Below are 10,546 nucleotides of genomic sequence, written 5' to 3' on the forward strand. Positions count from 1 at the left end.
GTTCCCAAACAAACCACAAGCTCAGGGATTTTAGGTGCAACACTTGAAAAATAAATGTTAAGGAATTTTTAACAGAAAGAAGGAGAAACTGCTTTACACAGAGTCATGCAGCTGTAGAATTCACTTCGAGGATTAGAATTGTTTTCATTTTGCATGTTTGTTATTTAATGCCCAGGGCAGTTAAGAATCAACTACATTGCTGTGGGTCTGGATTCGTGCTTAGACCAAGCCAAATATAAATGGAAGATTTCCATCCTTTAAGGACATTGTCAATAATAAAATCATGTTTTACTAATGAACAGTGGTTATATGATTGCCAGTAAACCAGCTTTTAAGCCCAGATTTAATTGAATTCAGAATTCAGCATCTGCCATGGTGGGGTTCAAACCTACATTTCCCAGACCACTGGTTTGAAGTTCTGAATTCTAGTCCAATCATGTTTCCACTCTGCCATTGAAGCAGGAATTCTATCAGTGTTCAGGATTAGATTAGTTAGGTCAATATTGGAAAAGAAGTTGAATAGATATGAGAGCCTAATGGTCAAATATGATTAGAACTGTTTGATCACATGGAAGGTAAATAAAATGCTACAACTTTGTTATTTTTGTAAATGAATGCATTATGCTTGCTTTTTAAAATTCTGATAAGTATTTTAAAAAAGAATATGTTTACAAGTACCATAATGCCTGCCTTTAGGAATAGTCTAAAACACTTCAAACATTAAAATTTGGAAAGGGATTGTGGAATGAAGGTTATGTTCATGATATTTGTGGAGAGTTAGTTAGTAGCACTTTGTTCTCAAGACAAATAATGGTTTTTCTTAAGTAGTTTGTCCTGAAAAGGCAGTACCAATGCTCTGTCAGTCATGTTTTGCAAGGAATTCCAGAGTATTCTAATAATAGCAATGAAACAATAGTCATATTGAAATAATCATTACTCACTGCCATTTCTTCACGGTTGGTAAAGTTATATGGGAGGGAGGTGTCAAAACAGTTTTCATATGTTGTGATGAATAATGAACCTGATGACAATGCCATAATACTTATAATGATGCACCATTGAGATGTCAAGAATGAATTGCTCTGTCTTTCTTATGTACTCATGTTGATGTGGCTGGTTAGCTGAGACTTATAATGAACCCAATACGTTGATGGTATCAATCTTCATGATGGCGATGTTATTGATGATCAAGGGAGCAAAAGAGAGCTGGGTTTCCTTTTGCCTTTGATCTTTTCAATTTGAGGCAGCTAATTCATATTAGCTTGAATTTGACAGGTGGCACATATCCTTTCCCAAATGAGTTAATCTAATATAGTTTCTCTCTCAGCACATAGAGAGATGGGGCCTTAATTCCTGCACACTTGGATAAACCAGGCAATTGATGGATCTAGTGTGATATTTAGCACTCCAGTTGTTATTAACAGGCAGCAGTTCCAGGTGTTAATGTAGATTGACTGTGGCATCTTATGAAACGCTTTGTATAACAAACAGCGTACTCTTGTGGGCTACTAGGTGATAAGATGTAGGAGTAGATGTTCATTGCCCGTCAAGTCTGCTTGCCATTCGATAAGTTTGTGGCTGATCTGATAATCCTTAACCTGAGATTTACAAAGATGTTGCCTGGATTGGAGTGTATTAACTGTAAGGAGAGGTTGGGCAAACACTGATGGTTCTCGTTAGAGCATTGAAGGCTGAGAGGGCAACCTGATGGAAATATATAAAAATATGATAGACCTGGATAGTCTGAGTTTTCTCCCCAGGGTGGATATGTCAACAATACTAAGGAGCATTGGTTTAAGATGTGTGGTTAAAAGTTTAAAGGACATGTGTGAGAAAAGATGTTTACACAGTGTGACAGGTGCCTTGAACATGCTGCTGGGGAGGCGGTGAAAGCAGATACGACAGCAAAGTTTAAAGAGACTTTGGACAGATAGACAAACAAGCAGGGAACAGAGCGATATGAACCTTGTGCTGGCAAATGAATTTGTTTAGAAAAGTGTCAGAGATGGTGGCCTAAGGCCTATTCCTGTGCTATACTGTTCCATGTAACTCTCTCCTGCCTTTTCCTCAAAACCCTTGGTTTGTCTTGTTTGTCTTGAACCTTGAATGTACGTAATGTCATAACCATGACCGTCTTCTGTGGTAAAGAATTTCGCAGAGACTAAATTTATCATAAATTTATCATAAATTTTGTCTTAAATGGACATCCCCTTATTCTGAGATTATACCCTCTAGCCCTAGACTCTCCCACAAAGGGAAGCAAACTCCTCGCATTTACACTGTCAAGTCCCTGGAAAGGAATCTTGCATGTTTCAATAAGGTTACCTCTGTCTTCCAATGGGGCAATGAGTGCAGGCCCAAGCTCTTCAACCTCTCCTCATAAAAACAGTCCTTCTATATCTAGTATTAACCTCGTGAACATTCTGTGGACTGACTCCAATGCCAATATATCTTTCCTTCGATACTGGGTCCAAAACTGTTCACAGTATTCCAACAATAGCCTGTCTTGTGCCTTGTTTAGTTTTAGCAAAGCCTCCCTACTTTTATATCCCAGTTTGTTTGAAATAAATACCAACATTTAGTTTGCTCTTTCTATTACCCGTTGAACTTTGCTAGTTTTTTGTGATTCCTACACAAGGACTCCCAAATCCCACTTTCTGTAGCTTTCTGCGATCTTTCTCCATTTAAATAATATTCAACTCTGCTGTTCTTCCTCCCAAAGTGCATAACCATTCCATCTGTCAAGCTTTTGCTCACTTGCTTAACCGGCCTACATCCCTCTGCATATTCATTCCTCATGACGAAAGGTTTATGCCTGAAGCATCGATTCTGTCGATTCTTGGATGCTGCCTGACTTGCTATGCTTTTCCAGCGCCACACTTTTTGACTCTGATCTTCAGCATCTGCAGTCCTTATTTTCTCATACCCTTTCCTCACCACTTGTCTTCCCATCTATTTTTGTTTTCCACAAACATGGCTGTAGGACCTTAATTTTCCACAAATCCTTGGTATATATTAACAATCGTTGTGGCTTTAACACTGATCCTTGAAGTACTGTACTAGTTACAGGTTGCCATCCTAAAAATGTTCCTCTTGTCCCAACTCTTAATCAATCTTCTATCCATGCTAATATAAGACCTCCATCACTATTGGCACTTGTATTATTAATGTATGGTACATTATCAAAAGACTTCTAAAAATCCAAATATTTTGCATCTATCTTTTATCTATTCTGCTTATTGTCTCCTCAAAGACTTTGTAAATTTGTGAGGCATATTTCCCCTCATGGAGCCGTACTAACTCTGCTTGATCATATGTATTTCTAAATGCTCTGCCACAATATCACAAAGCTACACAGCATATAAACAAACCCTTTGCTCCAACATGTCCACACCGACCAGACATCCCAAACTGACCCAGTCCCATTTGCTAGCATTTGGCCAATATTCCTCTTTAGGTCTTCCTATTCATATACCCATCTAGATATCTTTCAAATGTTGTAATTGTACCCTCCTTTACAACTTCCTCTTGCAGTTTGTTCCATACATGCACAACCGTCTGTGTGAAAATGTTATCCCTCAGGTTCATTTTACATTTTTCCCCTCTCACCTTTAACCAATGCCCTCTTGGTTTGGACTCTCCACCTGTTGAAAAAGGCCTTGACTATTTACCTTCTGCATGCCCCTCCATTATTTCAAAAACCTCTAAAGGTCATTCCTCAGCCTCCGATGCTCCAGGGAAAATAACCCCAGCCTATTCAGCCTTTCCCTATGGCTCAAACCCGCCAGTTCTGGCAACATCCTTAAACTAACATTTTCTCAACAATAGGTGTTAAGCAAATTGTTCTGTTTTTTTTCGTCATCCTCCTCTTTCAAAAAAAAGATGTTGCACTGGCCGTTTTCAAATCCTTTTCAGAATCTAAGGATTTTTGGAAGACTGTTATCAGCGCGTCCAATATCTCTAGCTACCTTAATATCCTAGGATGCATCCCATCAGACCCAGGGGACCTATTGGTCTTCAGCCCCATGAGCTTCCTTATCACTTTTTCTCTAGTGATAGCTACTGTATCTATTTCCTCACCTTTTGCCCCTTGATTATTTAATAATTTTAAATTGCTATTTATTCAACTCCTGTGCCACTTCCTGGTTCCTGATTTATAATTTCCCCAGCCTCGTTCTCTAAGGCTCTGCTGTTCACTTTGGCTTCTCTTATTTAGAGAAGCTGTTGTCCATCATGATATCACTTGCAAGTTTCTCCTCATGGTTGATCTTCCTCTTTATTTTTTGGCCATCCTTTGTCATTTTTGTAACTCTCTTAATCCCTTGCCTTACCACAAATCTTTTCCATATTGTTTGTTTTTCTTTCTCTTTGTTGTCCTTAACTTGCCTGGTTAACCTTGGTTGACGTATCCCCTCCTAGAATTCTTCCTCAAATCTTTGCTGTGAGCCATGAACTGTTTTCTGAAACATCTGCCATTGTTCCTCAACAGTTCTTCCTCATTGCTCACATTCAGTACTATGTATATAAATGTTTCTCCACGTGTGCAATGTAAGTTCAATACAAACCTGATTAAAGTCACTGACAAACGACTAGCATCACTGACAGGATGTAGTTAAGTGCTGAACTAGAGCAATTTTTTCTCAGCGTTGTTCCAATGTTCACTCATACTTAATAGATTTCCGGAGAACAGGGCAGTATCAGTGTAGAATAGAGTAACATCACCTACCAATTCATAGTAATGACAAGTCAAAATAAGTTTTGCAGGTGTCACAGAGCAAAAGAAATCTCTTGCAAGTAATCGCCAAAAATAATTGGCTTGGAGTCAACAATTCTTAGAAGCAGCCTTCAAGAGGATGTTTCAAGTATGTGGGAGGAAGTAGCTAGAATTGTGCTCCATTCAGCAAAACAGGATGTAGGGACACTTTTCTTTAAAAAAAAACAGCTGGGTGGACTCTATACAAAAAGGTTGCCTGTACCCATAATAGCCCCATTGAAAGCTTGGATCCCAAACCAGCAGGTGTTCAGACAAGCTGTTGCAACAGCTACAATGCTGGTATCCACCCAACAATGTCAAAAATTGCCCAGGCTTGTCCACTAAATCCAATCAATTTCTGCCCTGTCAGCCTACTCCGTTGTAAACAAAATGAAAGCTGTCATCTATATTGTTATCAAAGGCATTGACTAAACAATAACCTGCTTAGTGCTGTGCAGTTTGTATTCTACCATTGTCACTCAGTTCCTAATATCATTATAGCCTTGGTCTAAACATTGCAGAAACAATTTGTAAATGTTGTTGGGCAATTAGCTCAAACCCAGGACAATGCTGCAGGATTTCCTCAGGGTAGAGTCCCAACCCTAACCATCTTACCCTTTCAGCGATTGAAAGGGTCAACCCAATCACTCCCAAAAGCCTTTCTCTTTCTTATGGCACATGTCCATGCAAATGCCACACCTGCCTTTTGACTTTCCTTCTCACCATTCCAGTCTTAACTCGTCCTTTCAAGTGAATCAGTGATCACCCTGTACAGGTTGCTCTCCTATAACATACATTTATTAAACACAGTTTGGCTACAATGCAATTAGTGAATTGCAGACCATTTTTTATAAAGCAACCTCCTGTTTCTGTTATGCAAATCCTTCCCCGGCACTTATCTGAATAGGAAAACGCAGCCTCACAATCCTCTGTCTGCAAAATGCAAATTCAGTGTGTTCAGCTAAAACAGAAATGCAATCCGCTCTGCAAGCCTTGAAACTGGGAATTGTAGTCTAGATTTAGGAGGAACTTTACTTCAAACTGGAGGAGAATTTTGAGGAGGACCAGACTTCTACATCAGCATCACGTGGTCAGTCAGCTTGTGTGCTTTCTGGTGAAGTGCTTCATGAAAACTACAGTGCTGTAGTCAGTGTTTTTCAGTCTAAGTACATCATTAAATCATATATCTTAAAGTATTAAATTTGCTGCATGTTTTCATGTTAATGAAAAACATGCAGTAAATTTAATACTTGAAGATAAATGATTTAATGATGTACTTAGACTGTGCTATCATATGTGCTAGGCTAACTATTATTTTTGTTTTGATTTTTTTTACTGATGTTTTTGGTGGTTCGCCCCCCCCCCAACCCTGTTTTTCCCATCAGTCCCATTATTGTGCGATTTTGAATAACAAGGTGTTGCACAGGAACACAACTTGCGCATTACAGGAGAATCTAATCTAATCTACCTATACCTCTTTATTTAGTCTAGTACGTTCACGAGCAATAATGTAGTCCATTCTAAATTGGGGCAATTAAACACAAAGTGGCTGACCACTTTGTGGAACACCTCCATTTATTCTATTAAACTAGCCCTGAGCTTCCTGATGCTTGTCATTTGAATTTTCCACTTCGCATCTACACTTGTTTGGCTTCTACACCAAGAGACCCTTTGGCATTTAATATTTCTTAGCCTCTATCATGACAAAGACCTTCTATTTTGTGCCTTCTTCCCCCTCCCCATTTTCAGTTGCTCAAAACCAATTACATTTTTATTTTTACTCAATTCAAGTAAAGGGTCATTGACCTAAAATGTTATCTTTGTTTGTTTCCACAGATGTTGCCTGGCCTAGTGAGTATTTACAGCACTTTCAGTCTTTATTTCAGCAGATTCATTCTTGATCTTTTCTCCGTTGTGTGGTCAGATGTCAGCTATTCATTGGACAACCTTCAATTCCATTTGTAATTCCTCCATTAATGCAGCTGTTCATGCTTACATACAACACAATCTGTGCAACATTCAAGCTTGGGCTGAGAAGCATGGAAGTGCCAAACATTGACCAATAAAGAGCTTAACCATTTACTCCTGCTATTAAACATTGCCATCACTGATTCTATCAGGGCCACTATTGACCAGAAACTTAACTGGTTCAGCTGTGTGCTGAAAAATGTGTTGCTGGAAAAGCACAGCAGGTCAGGCAGCATCAAAGGAGCAGGAGAATCGACGTTTTGGGCATAAGCCCTTCTTCAGGCTTATGCCCGAAACGTCGATTCTCCTGCTCCTTTGATGCTGCCTGACCTGCTGCACTTTTCCAGCAACACATTTTTCAGCTCTGATCTCCAGCATCTGCAGTCCTCACTTTCTCCTGGATCAGCTGTGTCAATGCTGTTTACAAGTTTAGATCAGAGGTTAAGATAAATGACTCTTTCTGACTACATGAAACCTTTTCACTACCTATAATACACCATTCAGGAGTGTGGCGGAGTATTGTCCACTTGCTCATATCATTGAAGCTCTAACAGCACTCAAACCAAAACTACCCAGGACGTCACGGTCTGGATCATTATCCCATCCAGCATCTTGAATATTAATTTCTCCATGACTGATGGACTTTGGTGCTATGTATCCCAGTTACAATGTGCACTGTAGCAACTCACCAAAGTTTTGGTTCCTAGCTAGCTTACCCAAACCCATGGCCTTTGCTACCTCAAAAGACAAGGGCAGCAGCCCTTAACAGATTCCAACTCGAGCACCATTTATTTGTTAAGATGGATCAAAATCCTTAAGCTGCTGTCTGCAGCTCCCCACATTCTCCTCCCCTCCCCCCCCCCCCCCCCCCAAAAACAGCATGGTGGCAAGTACCTTCACCATAGAGATTGCAAACATTCTGGAAGACAGGTCACCATTACCTTCACAATGGCAATAAATGCTGACCTATTCAGGTGAAGTTCACATTAAATGACCAAATAAAAGAAAGAGAAACATTTCACCAGCAACAGTGACATAATCTGACCGAGTGACATTAGTTATGAAATAAATACTGGCCACAGCACTGGGAAGAGCCCACAAGCCTTTCCTCAAGTTGTGTTCTAGGAACTTTTATGTCTACCTGATATGGCACACTAGACCTTGGTTCAGTGCATTAACTGAAAAACATACCCTATCCAAAGTATCTCTCACTTTGTATGATTGGTGTAGTAGTGACCACACTTGAGATATCTCCCTACCTGATTAAATGTCCCCAGCCATCAAGCCGAGCAAGGCAAATAGCATTAAATTCTGCCCTGTTTCCAACACCCCTGCACCCCCAACTGCACCAACTCCATTAAAACCTGAAGTTGAAAGCAAGTGTCCTTTTTTGAATTTCTAAATCCCCTCCTCTTCACTCCCTCCCATATTTAGGTGTTAAAATAGCCTGGGATCTATGTTCACATTAACTATAAATTGTGGGACATGTATACCAGGTATGTTGACTTCACTATTGAAGTCTAGGACTCATGTCTCCAACTTATCAAACTTTGTTATGAAAACACTCTCAAAATGCGTCAGGGAATAATACTTCTATGGTCCTGACATTCAAGCCCTTGATTTGCTGTCCACCAAGGGAAACAACCGAGCATTGAAACAAAATAAACAACAAAATAAACTTCACTTGTTAGTGGCTGCACAATACTTGGGATAGTGAATAAGGACATTGAGTTCAAATTGCTGAAAGAGAGGTTTTGCAGCAGAATGCAATAAATTTGATAACTTGTGTAATATCTGCAGACCAGGAGCATAAAATATTTGCAAAATCTCTACTGGTCCATTAACAATTCTTTAGGGAAAGGAAACTATCTCGTGCAGCACTTGTGGCTTCCTATCCTGGCCTTCATGTTATCTCGGCAATGCAATTGACAATCCATGCCTACAGGAAAGTTTGGACTGGTCATTAGATGTTATTTCTGCCAACGTTCTTTGGATTGTGTTTATATAGCTTGCCAGAGCACTTGTTGCAGGGTATTTTCTCCCCGAGATTAAAATCAAGATTTTTGTTTGCTGATGGGCCATCTGCAGATGCATATGGGTTGATTTTTATTGGCACACTGATTAGGGATTGAAGTCTCTCCATGTATGATACTGAAATCCCATGGTACCCTCTGAAACCTCAATATCTGTAGTGTGCCCCTGTCAGATGAATAGTAATGGATGTACTGTGCTTCTACAAGAAAGCTAATCAAAGAATTCCAACTAGAATGCTATAACACAGATCCCCCTTTACTCTGGTATGCAAGGCATTAACGATAGAAAGCAATGACCATCTCTGAACTTCCAACAGTCCGTAGACTCTTTGCTGATTGATATGTGCTCATGTATCTTCACTGGACATGGGATCTCTGATACGCCTCTATTGGAGTTACGCAAACTGCGTGTATAGAAAGCAGCTTCAAGGAAATTACTAGCCACTTGTGCCTAATAAGTTCAATTTGAAAGCTACATGTAGATAATGGTGGCTCAGTGGTTAGTACCGCTGCCCCACAGGGACCTGAATTCAATTCCACACCCAGGCGATGGCTGTGTGAAATTTGCTCATTCTCCCTATGTCTGTGTGGGTTTCCTCGGAATGCTCCAGTTTCAAGCCGCAGTCCAAAGATCTGCCGGTTTGGTGGATTGGCCATGCTAAATTGCCCATAGTGACCAGGGATGTGCAGGCGAGATGGATTAACCATGAGAGATGGAGTGTTACAGGGATAGGGTAGCAAATGGGTCTGAGTGAAATGCTCTTCGGAGGGTCGATGTGGATGCAATGGGCCAAAAGGCCTCCTTCCACACTATAGAGATTCGATGATTTGGATCACTTTGTTCTATTTAACTCCAACAAATTAACTGTTTAGTGAAGTGCTGTTCAAGAATTGTTACTTTTACCCTTAGATGGTGCTATAACTACACACATCAAAAAAAATTGTCAAGTTGCTGAATATCCAGAATTCATAATTTTCCACAATGTTTAGGGTGAGAAGCATGGCAACAGAAGTAGGTCATTCAACTTCTTGTCTTGTTCACATGACGTGACAGACCGAGGCAATGGAAGGTCCAAACAAGGATTATTCTCCAAAGGTACACCCAGATGTTACAGTTTATAAAGAGACTCTCCCCCTGATCATAGTTCACTTTGCACATATAGGTGATACAATCATGTCAGGTGTTCAGGCATCCTAATTATCATATCAAGTTAACAAACTATTACAGTATTTGTCATTCTCTTGAAACTGGTTGAGTCTATGTTTAATACATTCCACAGTAATTGCATCTTGTGTGAAAATAACTAGTTCCTTTGCTTTGCATACAATTATCATGCCTTTTTATGTTTGACAGTTCTCCACTCTATTCACAATGATTATTTCTTTACATTGTTATACAATCTTCCGCCTATTTGTCTTTGAGTGATCTGGTCCTGTTGTGGTTTTAAACATGTTTCCACACTCTCTTTTTCTACAGTTGTATCTCTATAGGGTTAAACAGCTCTCTGCTTTTCACATATTGTAGTAATTCTGTTTTCCTTTGTACTGTTCATTTAAACAGGTCTCATTTTTGAGTTAGCTACATACGCCTTGACTACTTTCAATGCCAATGACCATGTGTCGCACATCTATCTAGCTGGCTATTAGTTTCTATATTTAATTAAGGTAAAGTCACCACGCTCCCTCTGGACCATTTGTCTGTTCTTTCATTTGTGAGAGATGACTGGCAGTGGTTTAACCTGAGGGTCACATGCCTCACAAAAGGGGACAGGTTGAGAAGGAATCTCTCATG

Source organism: Chiloscyllium plagiosum, unplaced genomic scaffold, assembly GCF_037043375.1.
Source record: "Chiloscyllium plagiosum isolate Xiang-an unplaced genomic scaffold, Cpla_swu_hap1 HiC_scaffold_2, whole genome shotgun sequence".
Classification (NCBI taxonomy): Eukaryota; Metazoa; Chordata; class Chondrichthyes; order Orectolobiformes; family Hemiscylliidae; genus Chiloscyllium; species Chiloscyllium plagiosum.